Source organism: Prunus avium, chromosome 2 (assembly GCF_965620075.1).
Source record: "Prunus avium chromosome 2, drPruAviu1.hap1.1, whole genome shotgun sequence".
NCBI lineage: Eukaryota > Viridiplantae > Streptophyta > Magnoliopsida > Rosales > Rosaceae > Prunus > Prunus avium.
In genome coordinates this window covers 3,250,253-3,262,628 of record NC_142285.1, presented here as the reverse complement: position 1 = coordinate 3,262,628, position 12,376 = coordinate 3,250,253, and the positions used below count along the sequence as shown (strand labels likewise).

At 39.5% G+C, this 12,376-nt stretch overlaps 1 protein-coding gene across 2 annotated transcripts in view; it reads left to right on the top strand.

Moving 5' to 3' along the window:
- The window catches only part of LOC148296258 (transcription factor ABORTED MICROSPORES-like), a 59,588-nt gene that overhangs the window by 28,685 nt on the left and 18,527 nt on the right, over positions 1-12,376 (top strand). The gene's annotated exons all lie outside the window — the stretch shown is intronic.

The following is a 12,376-nucleotide window of genomic DNA, read 5'->3' as shown; positions in this document are numbered from 1 at the left end:
ACAACGGATGCATTATTTTGTAGCAGATTAATATCTCTGGTCACTGTTGTCTTGCAGTGTTTGCCTCAACTTGGTGGGCTCAGAGGTGTTAGGCTTCGGCCTATGAGTAAGAAAAATAATTTTTCTTACAGTATTTATACACATCTTTGTTATATATGATCATCTGTTCAGTTTTACATTTTTCTTCTAACCAGATGAACAAAGACTTCAATGTACCAATTTCTATATGAAAAAAATAGCCAAGGTATACGATCCTATTGTAGTAGGTACTGCATCAGCATGGTTTTTAAAATATCTTGGAAGAAAAAATTACAAAAAAAGTAAACCAAAATTAAATTAAAAATTGGAAAAGGGATGAAGTATACATCCCTTAAAAGACATATGGCCTACATTACACACCTTCAATATGGACTCTATATATACAAATCATGCCTTGCATCACCATCACATCCCCCCCTAAATTACAAAAACATGACACCACAAAACCTCATGCTTCTTTCTCTTTCAACCCCTGAATCATCCATCGGAAGCCCAATACTAGATGGCAGCTTGGGCGATGGGATACCCTGAAACTCCATAACAAAATTGGTAGGGGAGAGCGGTTCCGGAAAGACCCAACTTTGTCTCCAACTTACGGTTAGAGCTTAGCTCCCACCCTCACATGGCAGACTAGAGGGCTCCTCCCTCCACATATTCACAGAATTCAGCTTCTCATTTCGTCAATTGCAACAACTAGGCAACCTTTATCATGCATCATACCCCAACTCAATAGGGATGGAGCAATTGGAAGACATATATGTTCATGGTGTTCATGATGCTCAATAACTCATTGTAGGGGTCTTTTTGTTCCAGCAGCCTGACGAATGGTCTTGGGCTGCTGTAATGAGAAAACAAACAAAAACGTCCTGAAGCCTGAGTTCAAGAACCAGGCTCCTAAAAGAATTTTTAAAAGACTTGCTGAAGCCTTAGAAAAATACGTTTGGGTTCTTTTCACCAACAACCAGAAGAACGTATCAAATTCGTTAATGACTTAGCTTGAGGAACTTGTGGCATGGGAGCTAAGCTTTCCCAAGTTTAGCAATTTGAGAGAGAGATCAAAGCATCATTTTCTTTCAGGAAAGAAGGTTTATAGTGGAAGAAAGGGGAATTAGGAGAGTTTCTATCTCAGAGGGAGAGAGAAACGATGGAAATAAAAGATGGGGTAAATTCCAGTTTCCTTGACAAAGCTTGGTATTGCTCTGGAATAGTATGTGTTTGCTGGGTAGAGGGGGCTTTCTTTTATAGGCGTTTGGAACCCTAATTTCGTTAATCCTCCATTCCCACTTTTCCTTTGCTTCTTTCCAATTACTCCTCTTCTTGTGAAATATCTTCGACCAGAGCGCCTGAGCCAATGGTTTCTTAAGGTTCCAAGGTTTTATGTGGCTGAGCCTCCCCATGGGGGTGAGGCGCCACTTGCTTTTTCCCTTGATTTTTAAACTGGAGCTCGTAGAGGAAAGAAGAGAATGGGTGAAGTCCTTTACCCAGTGGGTATTCCTTCTACGTTCATAGATTCCCTATGGTTCTTGCTATGGTCCCTTGTTGACCACATGGGAGTTCTGATATGGGTGGAGCTCGATGCTGGATTTTTTGTAACAAGGACTTAGGCTGGGCTTTGCTCGTAGATGCTGGGTTATTGGTGTTCTCTTTTCCAGTGGCCCACATGTTTTTGTCAAGCTGCTGGAAGTGGCCTATTTGTTTTGGGCATTCTAATTAATCGTGGGTTTGTCTAAGTGCTACAACAATATATGAGGTGTTCTCCTGAGGCATTGGGCCCTATTTTCCCTCTCTCATGCTAACCCATGTATTTGGGCCCGGGGAATGGGCGTGAGTTTTAGTGCTCCCAAGTGGCCTAAAACTTCCATTCCTTGGTCCCTCAATAGGCCCTGTGAGTGCTCGTACCCATCCATGCCACAACCTTCTCAGCAAGCCCCGGGTAATTACGTGGCTTGGGCCCACTTAAGCTTGTAGCATGGCTTGATGGCATCGCGTGTTTATTTGTCGCGCTTATGCTTGAGTTTTGTTGCACCATAATAAATCGAGATCGAATTAAATAGCACCGGATAGGTTCGTGAGCGTGAATTTATAAGGCCATTGTATTTTGGCCCTTTCGTGCTTGCTTGGCATGATTCGTGACTCATGGCTTATGTAGGCGTGCCCTGCAATTCCTTTTCATGTCCCCATTGGGCTTTACTTGTAACTAATCATTTGTGCCAGGCTAAGAATAAGTTTGGGCCTAGCCCATGGATTTCTGGGCCTCAACACTCATAAATGTCCTTCGAGACATACAAGCATTTATTGCCATTGATCACACCCGATTACCTGTTAAACTCATTGTCATTGATTCCATTGCTGCATTGTTCATATCACAGTATCAGACAACACCGGCAGATTTGAAACGGCGGTCTGAAATGTTCTTCAAGATACCTGAGACATTGAAGGCTTTAGCAAATAAGTTTGGGTTGGTGGTGGTTATCACCAACCAAGTGGTGGATTTTATTGGGCCATATGATGGAGTGAATGGGGTGAGGTTGGGAAACTTGGAGTGCCTGCATACATCAGGCAGACGAGTGAGTCCAGCTTTGGGACTGGCTTGGGCACATTGCATAAATTCAAGGGTGTTCTTGGCAAGACATCAGCAATCTGTTGGGGTTAACAGTCGTAATGCTCCTTCACCAACTATATCTACTCAAACGCATAGGACATTTGACCTTGTATTTGCCCTCCATTTGCCCCATGCATCGGCTGAATTTGTAATAAAAAAAGAAGGTGTAGTAGGAGTATCACGGTAACTGTGTAATAATGGAATTCTAAGAACTTTAATGTTTTTGATCCATTTGGAGTTACATTCCAGGCTCTTTAATTTTGTACTCACAGTTTACATTGCAATACCAATACCAATACAATAAATGTACAATATAATGACAATCTGAAGGCAATAAAATTACAATATGATAACGATATTGTCGCAATAAATAGGGAACATAGCATGCTGTATAGCAATGCAACCCAAATTTTGCAAATTTAACACAATTCACATTCAACAAACACGAAACCCACCACAAATAAAATTAAAGTTGACATTACCTAACAAAGCAACAGAAATCATATTGCCTAAGATACATTGCACAGTGGAATATTGTTTTTACAGGTGGTTTTATTGTGGCCTATGGAACCGCACCTTGAGCACTTTCTTGTAATGGTGCCCTCTCCTTGCGAGGGAATTCTTAGCTTCTTCTGTCTGCATGGCATGACCTTTGCCATGGGAGGCAACACAACTCGACTTCGAACTCGTTCAGGAATAACCCACATTGCATGAGGCTATACCGGGTAGACGTTATCCGAAGAAGCATCCAACCAGGTATTCCGAGTATAATACCGAAAAGCCTTCAAGTATACATTTAGTTTCAAGAAGCGGCAAACTGCAACTACATGCTTGCAAGGTAGCTGCTCAAGCTGAAACTTTCTACAACTACAACTGTTGCTCGTCAAATCCACGAGGCTGTCTATATCACCGTCCAAAACATTAAATTGTACGTTATTTAGTTTAACGACATTCATCCTTGCAGCATCCTCCAACCTATTCCTCAACTTCTTCTCGCCAAAATTGGGGCACAATGTTGTTGTGCAATTCATAGCCAACTCACGACGTTCGGTGAACCATTTCACAAGGAGATTAATAATTTCCCTTATGAAATGAACCACTGGCAGCATCCTTGCAAACCTAAGGACTGAGTTTATTGACTTCGCAATATTTGTTGTCATTACATTGTATCGGTGTCCATCCATGTAAGCTCTAGACCACTTATGTAACCCCGCATGTTCAAGATATTGAGCAACATGTTCCTTTCTCTTGATCTTCCGAAAATGACAATCAAACTCAGCAATGGAATAAGATTTCGCAGCCTGCTCAAAGTGCATAAGTATTTGATCACGCTTTTTCAACTTGCAAGTGCGTTTCATGTTCCCCTTCATATGATAAAAGCATATGCCATGTTGCGCTCTTGGAAAAACTTTGTTCCACACATTCTCTATGCTAACATTGCGATCAGAAATGATAACAAGATTTGGATACTCACCAATGGCTTCATGAAGTTTAGTGAAAACCAATGCCATGATGCATTCGTCTCCAAATCCCCGATCCCAAAAGCAAGAGGATATATATTTCGATTGCCATCGAATGCATTTGCTACAAACATAACACCCTTGTACTTGGATTTTAAATGAGTGGCATCCACGGCTATCACTGGGCGCATGAAAGAACAAAACCCTCTAATACATGCGCCAACTGCCATAAATAAATACACAAAGTGATTGTTCTCATCAGTTTGGATGTGTACCTTTGTGCCGGGATTCATACGCTCCAATTCATAGCAACAGGCTGGAAGGATATAATAAGCCTCCTCGACTGATCCTCTAATGGACAATAGAGCTAACTCCCTTGCTTCCAAAGCTTTCGAATAATGGATGGTGAAACCAAAGTTGCATTTCACATCTCTCATTATGTCACTTGGTGTGTATATTGTCCGAGAATCCTTCAACTTCCTTTTAAATGAAGTGGTTACAAGTGTTGCGGTTGCTTGACGATGGTCGTCATGTACGAACCTCAAATCACATTCATGGACAGCTGTACACCTCACAATCATGAAGTTGTATTCTCCAATTCTCGATGCTCGGACCCGCCATGGGACAACAAACCACAAGCAACCTCTTAGTGCAAGAGAATTGCACCTTAAATTCCAAGTGGCCTCTCAATGCCGTCAACCGTAACTCGGTCAACAATGCTCCCTTACTAGAGAAAATTTGCCCAACTGTAATTTTCGAATTCCCATCACTTCGCGAATACCCTGTGTCCAAATATGCTTCTCCATCATTTACACCGGCCACATTGTACCGGTTTTGTTCACCCATTTGACTCAAATAATGTTCACGAGTGGGTTCAGATTCTCCTCCTAAATACATTATTGGCAATTGGGCAGATGTGTTCAAGGGGCCCAAAATAGGAGGGGCAGAGTACACTAACACTTCATTTATTTCAGTACCATTATCACCACCATGCATCTCCTCCACCTCGCTAAAATCAATCATGTCTATAAAATCTGTCCCAACATCACCTCCCACATCAGCGACATTTGTATTATTTCGAGTTACTTCTTTACTTTCAACAATGGTAGCTGAAGAACGACCCATCCGACTACTATCTATCGTGATATGCATACTATCAACTACATCATTTGTCAGTCCATTATCTTCTATACTCACGAGTAAGGGAGCTAGTTTTGAAGGTGTTACCTCACAATTGTACTTCATAAAAAAGTTGACATCATCATCGTCCTCAATCTTTATGTGCTTCCACTCATTCGAGGCCACCAAAACTAAGAACTTTAAGCAAACTTTGTCTTCCCTGCTATTTGTATTACCAATCTGATGCACACGATCCAACAGTTCAACAAATGTGATGGTCCGTAGAACTATTAAGCCTTTTGAGTCACCCTCTTCGTATTTGCACATCTTCTTTGAGGTTACCCATTTTCCATTGTAGCAAACCAGAATAACAATTGTCTCCATTTCTGACCATGAAAAAAATTATTTCATTAACACAATACAACCACAATAACCAGGGAATACAATGGCAATATAACAGCAATATAACATCAATATAACACAATATAACGGCAATATAACAACAACACCACAACAAAATAACATGAACACAACAACAATACAACACTAACACAGCAATGAACAAGGATTCATCACAATCACACTATACAAATCCACTACATCAAATGGAAAATCCGAAGTTTCAAGATTCACATATCCAAAGCAATCTAAATGCAATTGGTAAAAACCCATATGGATGAGCATGAAGATTCAAAAAACCTTACCCCAAAGCAATTACAGCCAAAACCGATTTAACAGAAACCCAAGCAATCAAAATCAAACCAATTTCATAGAATCCAACAGATATTAAGAAAATAACCATCAACACTACCTATTCGAGGTCGGCGATCTAGTAGAGCTTCAAGGTTGCAAGTAGCTATTCAGAAGACATACCTAAAATATGGGGTCGAGGGAGGGGTTCGTGATTCAGAACAGAGAACGAGACAAAGCTGCCTGAGAGAGAGAGAGAGAGATAGAGAGAGAGAGAGAGAGAGAGAGAGAGAAATGGGGCTGAGTGAGCTGAGAGAGAACCAAATTTCTAAAAATGTGATATGTGTGAATTAAGTGGACAATAAATATATATTTATAGGTGATAGTTGCGAAAAAAATGGGGAGGGGTGGTATTTTTAGAAAAAATTATAAAATGGGTGGCATTTTGAGCTATTTCCCTAATATATAACATAGATATAGGCTTTAAAATACACAATATATATAGGATGACATCATTTTGACGTCGAGGGAAAGAAAAAAAAGGAACCGCAAGCAACGCTGCATGCTGGAGGATGCTGCACGCTGGGGAGGAGTAGCACTGCGCTCTCTTTGGGGACTTTCGTCGAGTAGTTTGCTGGGGTCAATTTTCTCCCCTCTAATGGTAGATCCCAGAATTGCAGGAGTCATTTGACCACCTTTGCTCCTCTGTGGATCCGTCTTTGATGAGATGTAAGAGAAATTAAACAGGATCTCCCCACAGCGTAATAGTTTGCTTAAATTGCTTGAATTAATGAAAAGAAAATTAAACTTTTTCGATTAGGACCAATTCCAGTAAGCTTTATTTGTTGAGTTGTTTTGTTGACTCCATGTATGCAATTACTAGTATTTTAGTATTTGCATGTAGATGCGCAGTATGACTTGACAATTTATATGCAATTGCTTAGGGTGGATCTGCAATTAGCAAGACTGCATGCATTAGCTCCCATAAAAAATTCTTTTTCATATGATGACTTATTTCTTTTAGCGCACATAGTTAATTACATATGAAATGAACAGTTACATGGATGCAATAGATTTGAATATCTGATCTAGCTCCATCTAATAGAAAACAAGCCGTGTATAGCACTATACCTATGGTTTGTTGTACCAGCCCGTTGTAGATATGGGGTAGCAATCCACAAAAATCATAACAAAAAAATTTAGATACTAAATCAAGCAATGTAGAAGGACTTGTATTTCTAACTGCTGTCTGGAACCCAACCAAGCAATTGATTAAAGCATTGGCTACTAAATCAATCATGATGATCTCAGAAATCCTAACACACCTTTCCACATAAAAAAGCCTTTTCTTTTTCGTTTAGCACAAATTCGTCGAATGCCTTACAAGTTGAGGAATAATGATAATGATAGTGATGAAGATGATGATCGATCACACTCACCCTTCCTGCAACAGAATAGAAACCGATATCTCTTGACTGGTGAGCAAGGTTTAGCCATTCCGTATACGGAACTTGCAGCCATGGATTAGTCGTAGACTAGTGTTCGAACCACTTAATTACTTGATTGTGAGGATGAAGCCTACTTAATTACTTGCTAGTTCTTCTCAATCTGAAAGCTGCTGCTCTGGCTGACGCTTTGCCTTAAAATTAAAAGGCTTAAGCAAAGAAGCAAGCAAAGCACAAGCAAAAGTTGCTAAAGCAAAGAAGACTGAGAGGATCGGCCATGGTTTCGGAACCGGTTCACTCGCCCAAAATCAACAGTATGGGCTACTACAATATTATGGTCCACCTCTGTCACTCAAAAGGCCCAAAAGCACATTCCAATTATATATTAGCAACCCAAAATGAACAATTGGTACTCCCACTTCCTTAAACCTGTTGTCTGTCTGTAATTAAACACCAACTCTGTCATGGGCCCAAATTTGAGCTCATACGTCATGGTAAAGCGATGAGTTTTACTTGTGACATCATTAGCTTCTAATCAACAGGTCATGGGCCCAAACCTGAGCTCGGAGCCCAAACTTGCAGCTTTCCGAGTTTGCCCTTTGTGCGCACGTCTCGCCAACTCCTCTTCAATTACTTCCGCCAACTGTTCTCCAACTCCTCTTCAATTTATTAATGAAGTTCACATTAAGGACATGCTAATTTTTTTTCGGTCTTATGGAGATGTGTATCTACTATCTAGAATGAATTAATGCAAATGCCTATGGGTCTTTCAAAAGTACTAAATTAATTAATGACGTTTCAATCAATCACATGGTTTTGTTTTGTATTAAGGAGAAGTCTAGAATGCAATCATAAAAATGGAGCATCCACATTGGGTAAATTCAAAAGACTGGTAAAAAGAATTCACGTATATGATATCAGTGAAGATGCTCAAGGAAATCGAACTTATTGAAAACCAAAACAAAGAAAATTTGGCCAGCAAACTATCAAGGAATTAATGTGTGTTCATAGGACTTAAATTGGAATTTTAAAGTTAGACACGTACACACAGTCTAGTTTTGCAGACCCTCCAATAATTATATAGTTTTTCAAGAGAGATTTTTTCAGCCGATGTGGTTTTCAGGTGACATCCCTTATTATAAACTGATTAATGGCTATCCTATCTATGGCCCACAAGTACAAGTAGTAGAAATAACATAATCAAGTTCACATTAAGCACCGGAACAACAAATAAGAAAATACTAGGCTGAACTTTGTTTTATTTGAAGACGTGAAGCACGCTCTAGTTTGTTTTATTTGAAGAATATTATTACTTCAATTGTAGGATAAATTTTTATATGTTTTGAATACACCAGTGGCTGGTCATGATTTTGGAACCGATTCACTCGCCCAAAATCAACAGTTTGAGCTACTTCAATATTATGGTCCACCTCTGTCACTTAAAAGGCCCAAAAGTACATTCCAATTATATATTAGCAGGCCAAAATGAACAATATCATATCATGGGTGCTAATAATATTTTGGTCCATCACTTAAAAGCCCAAAATTAATTTAACCCAAAAAAATTATAAATTAACTCTTAATTACTTGAACTATAAACTTCATGCACAAACCATATAGTTAAGTCCAACCCTAAAAAAAACATATAGTTAAGAGGAAATAATTGAAGAAACTAAATATATAAAAAACAGGTTTATTTAAAATTATTAGTAAAAAAACAACACATTTGAAATGAATTCAATAGCTTCACACAAGAAATTGAAATATAAATTCATGTCTTCTTTTTGTTTCCCTTTAATTTAGTTGTTTTTAGGATATAAATTAAAAAGAATCGTCCACTGTTCATCACCACTTTCATTTTTAACTTCTATTCATGTAGTTTTCCTAGTTTGCCCTTGCGTGCGCGTCTCTCCAACTCCTCTTTAATTACTTCCTCCAGTTGTTCTCCAACTCCTCTTCAATTTATTAATGAAGTTGATATGCTAATACTTATGTCTTATGGAAATGTCTATCTAGAATGAATTAATGCAAATGCCTATATGTCTAAATTAATTAATGACGTTTCAATCAATCACATAGTCTTGTTTTGTATTAAGGAGAAGTCTAGAATACAATCATAAAAATGGAGCACCCACATTGGGTAAATTCAAAGACTGATAAAAAGATTTCACATATATAATATCTTATCAGTGATGCTCAAGGAAATCCAACTTACTGAAAACCAAAACAAAGAAAATTTGGCCAGCAACTTTCAAGGAAATGTGTGTTCATAGGACTTAAATTGACATTTTAAAGTTAGCTACGTACACAGAGTCTAGTTTTGCAGACCCTCCATTTATATGGTTTTTCAAGAGAGATTTTTCCAGCCGATGTGGTTTTCAGTTGCTTAATTTGCTTCCTTCTATGACCTAGCTTGGTTTGGTTATGAATTTATGAAATGAAACCCAGCACATGTTATGCTCCCTAAGATTAAGAATGACCTGGGCCTTCAGCCCTCGCTGTTCAGTCCTAATCAATGACATTATTAAATTGATAAATGGCTATGGCCCATAATAAGTACAGGTATTAGAAATTACATATTGGGCGCTAATAATATTATGGTCCTTTACTTCATTTTGGGTCCAAAATAATATTATTGGCCGGACAAAAAAAAAACGGAAAAATGATATTATTCACACGATTAATTAATGACGTTTCGATCAATCACATGGTTTTGTTTTGTATTAAGGAGACGTTTCAATCAATCAATCACATTGGGTAATTCAAAGACTTATCTGATGCCATCGGATCAGTGATGATGCTCAAGGAAATCCAACTTCATCTTATTAAAAACCAAAACAAATAAAATTTAATATTAATGTGAAATGAATTTAAAAGCTTCACACAAGAAATTGAGATATATGAATTAATATTCTCTTTTTCGTTTACTTTTTTTTCTTTGATTTATTTGTTTGTAGGGTCTAAATTAAAAACAATCGTCTGCAACTGTCCTAAACTTACGCAAAATCGATAGATTTTGCTTAAGAGAAAGGGGTTTCTTAGCAAAAAAAGAAGAAGTTTTGTATGTGTGAAAGGAACAATTGAAACTATGTATTACTCTTCTAAACTTATCATACGTCTGTGATTAAAGTATGTAAACATCTCAACAACTTTGTTGTTCAATCCTAATTAATGACATCATTATAATGTGATAAATGGCTATGGCCCATAAGTACAAGTAGTAGAAGTTACAGATTGAAGTTCACATTAAGCACCGAAACAACAAAGAAGAAAATAGTAGCCTTAACTTTGTTTTATTCGAAGACGTGAAGCACGCTTTAGTTTGTTTTATTTGAAGAATATTATTACTTGTTCCTTTCAAAATTGCCACCTGGCTTGACTTTTTATTTTTATTTTTAATGGCTTCAATTTTCTCTGTTTCGCGGGCCAACTTTGGATACGTACAGCAAGAAAAAGAAGCAAAAGCTGCATGCATGCATGTGTATGCATGGTTTGGGTTTGGCTTTGCTTGATTATAAATAGCACATCAGGTTGGAGCTAGGGAAAGCAATAAGCAACGAGAGAGAGAGAGAGAGAAAGAGAAGTGAGTTTATTAAAATAAAATAAAAATTCAATCATATTGAAGCGCTCTAGCGAGCGAAAGATCATCAGAAATGGCATTACAACTGCCAGAGCATCTTGCGCTGAAATCAGAGTACAACCACAAATACTTGCGCTACAGAGATTACATCGATACGGTGCAAGGGGTTCTCCACTTCTCCGGAGAGGAGGTTGTGAGCCCATACACAAAGTTCCATGCGGAGGACTCCGGAATTAGTTCCTGCTACAACAACAAATTCTGGAGGACGGCAGGTGAAGAAGATAAGCGGATTGTGGCCGATGTTGACGAGAAACCGCCAAATCCTCTCTTCAATTTCGAGTATGTACACCAGGAAGACAAAATCGTACGGTTGTTCGACGTGCAACACAATAAGTATTTACAGATACGCCCTGAAGACGAATGCCTCATTGTAAGCGATGTATTGCCAGACCACAACCCTACTTTGTTCAACTTCAAAGTCATCGACTGGGATACGTTGGTGATTTTCCCCACGCTTGTTGCCTTCATAGGCGACAATGGCTCCTACCTCAGAGTCCAATCCAATGGTGAATACCCATTTCTGCAGTTCTCGGCCAATGAACCTACTGATCCAACGGTAGAGGTCGAGGTCTCCTTTACCCGTGATGGATACGTTCACTACAGGTCCACCTACAATCAAAGGTTCTGGAAGCGTGCAGCTGGAACTAACTGGATTTTGGCTGACACAGACGACACCACAGTACAGGACGCAACGTTGTTTTGGCCAGTCAAGGTAAACATCGGGAACGTCAATGTCGTTGTAGCTCTCCAGTGCAACAACAATTTCTGCAGGAGGTTGAACTGGGGGGCCGGTATAGAGAGTCTGAATGCCGCCCTCCCCTCCCCCCTCCCTCCAGTTACCCCAGAGGCGCACCTGACAGTCAGAGAGCTTGTAAAGTCCCGGACCATCTTTGATCTCAACTTCCACGTCGACGATGCCAGGATCTATAACCGCAGACACAACGTCGTCGTGGCCACCGGAGTAGCCCAAAACAGAACCCTAAAATCGGCCTATGCAGTCATACTGCTCTCCTATGAAGACACTAGTACTTGGATTTCCAATCTTGACGACTTCGCCTTCACGTCCCTCATCCCAACCACCCTCACCTCTGACACTCTATTCGTCCTAAACGACGACGAGGGAGACATCATCGGAATTTTGGGTCACTTTGACGGACCATACCACTGGGGTGAAGATCACATATCAAAAACTCAAATTCGGTTCCCGGTTGTTGTGCCGCCAATGAGTAAGGTGAAGGTGACCCTTTTAGCTACAACTACATCATGCGACATTCCCTTCTCCTACTCTCAGCGGGACACTCTTATTCGCCAAACCCCGGCAGCTATGACCTACATCAAGGAAGGTGGCCTTTACACTGGGGTCAGTTCATACAACTTCAAG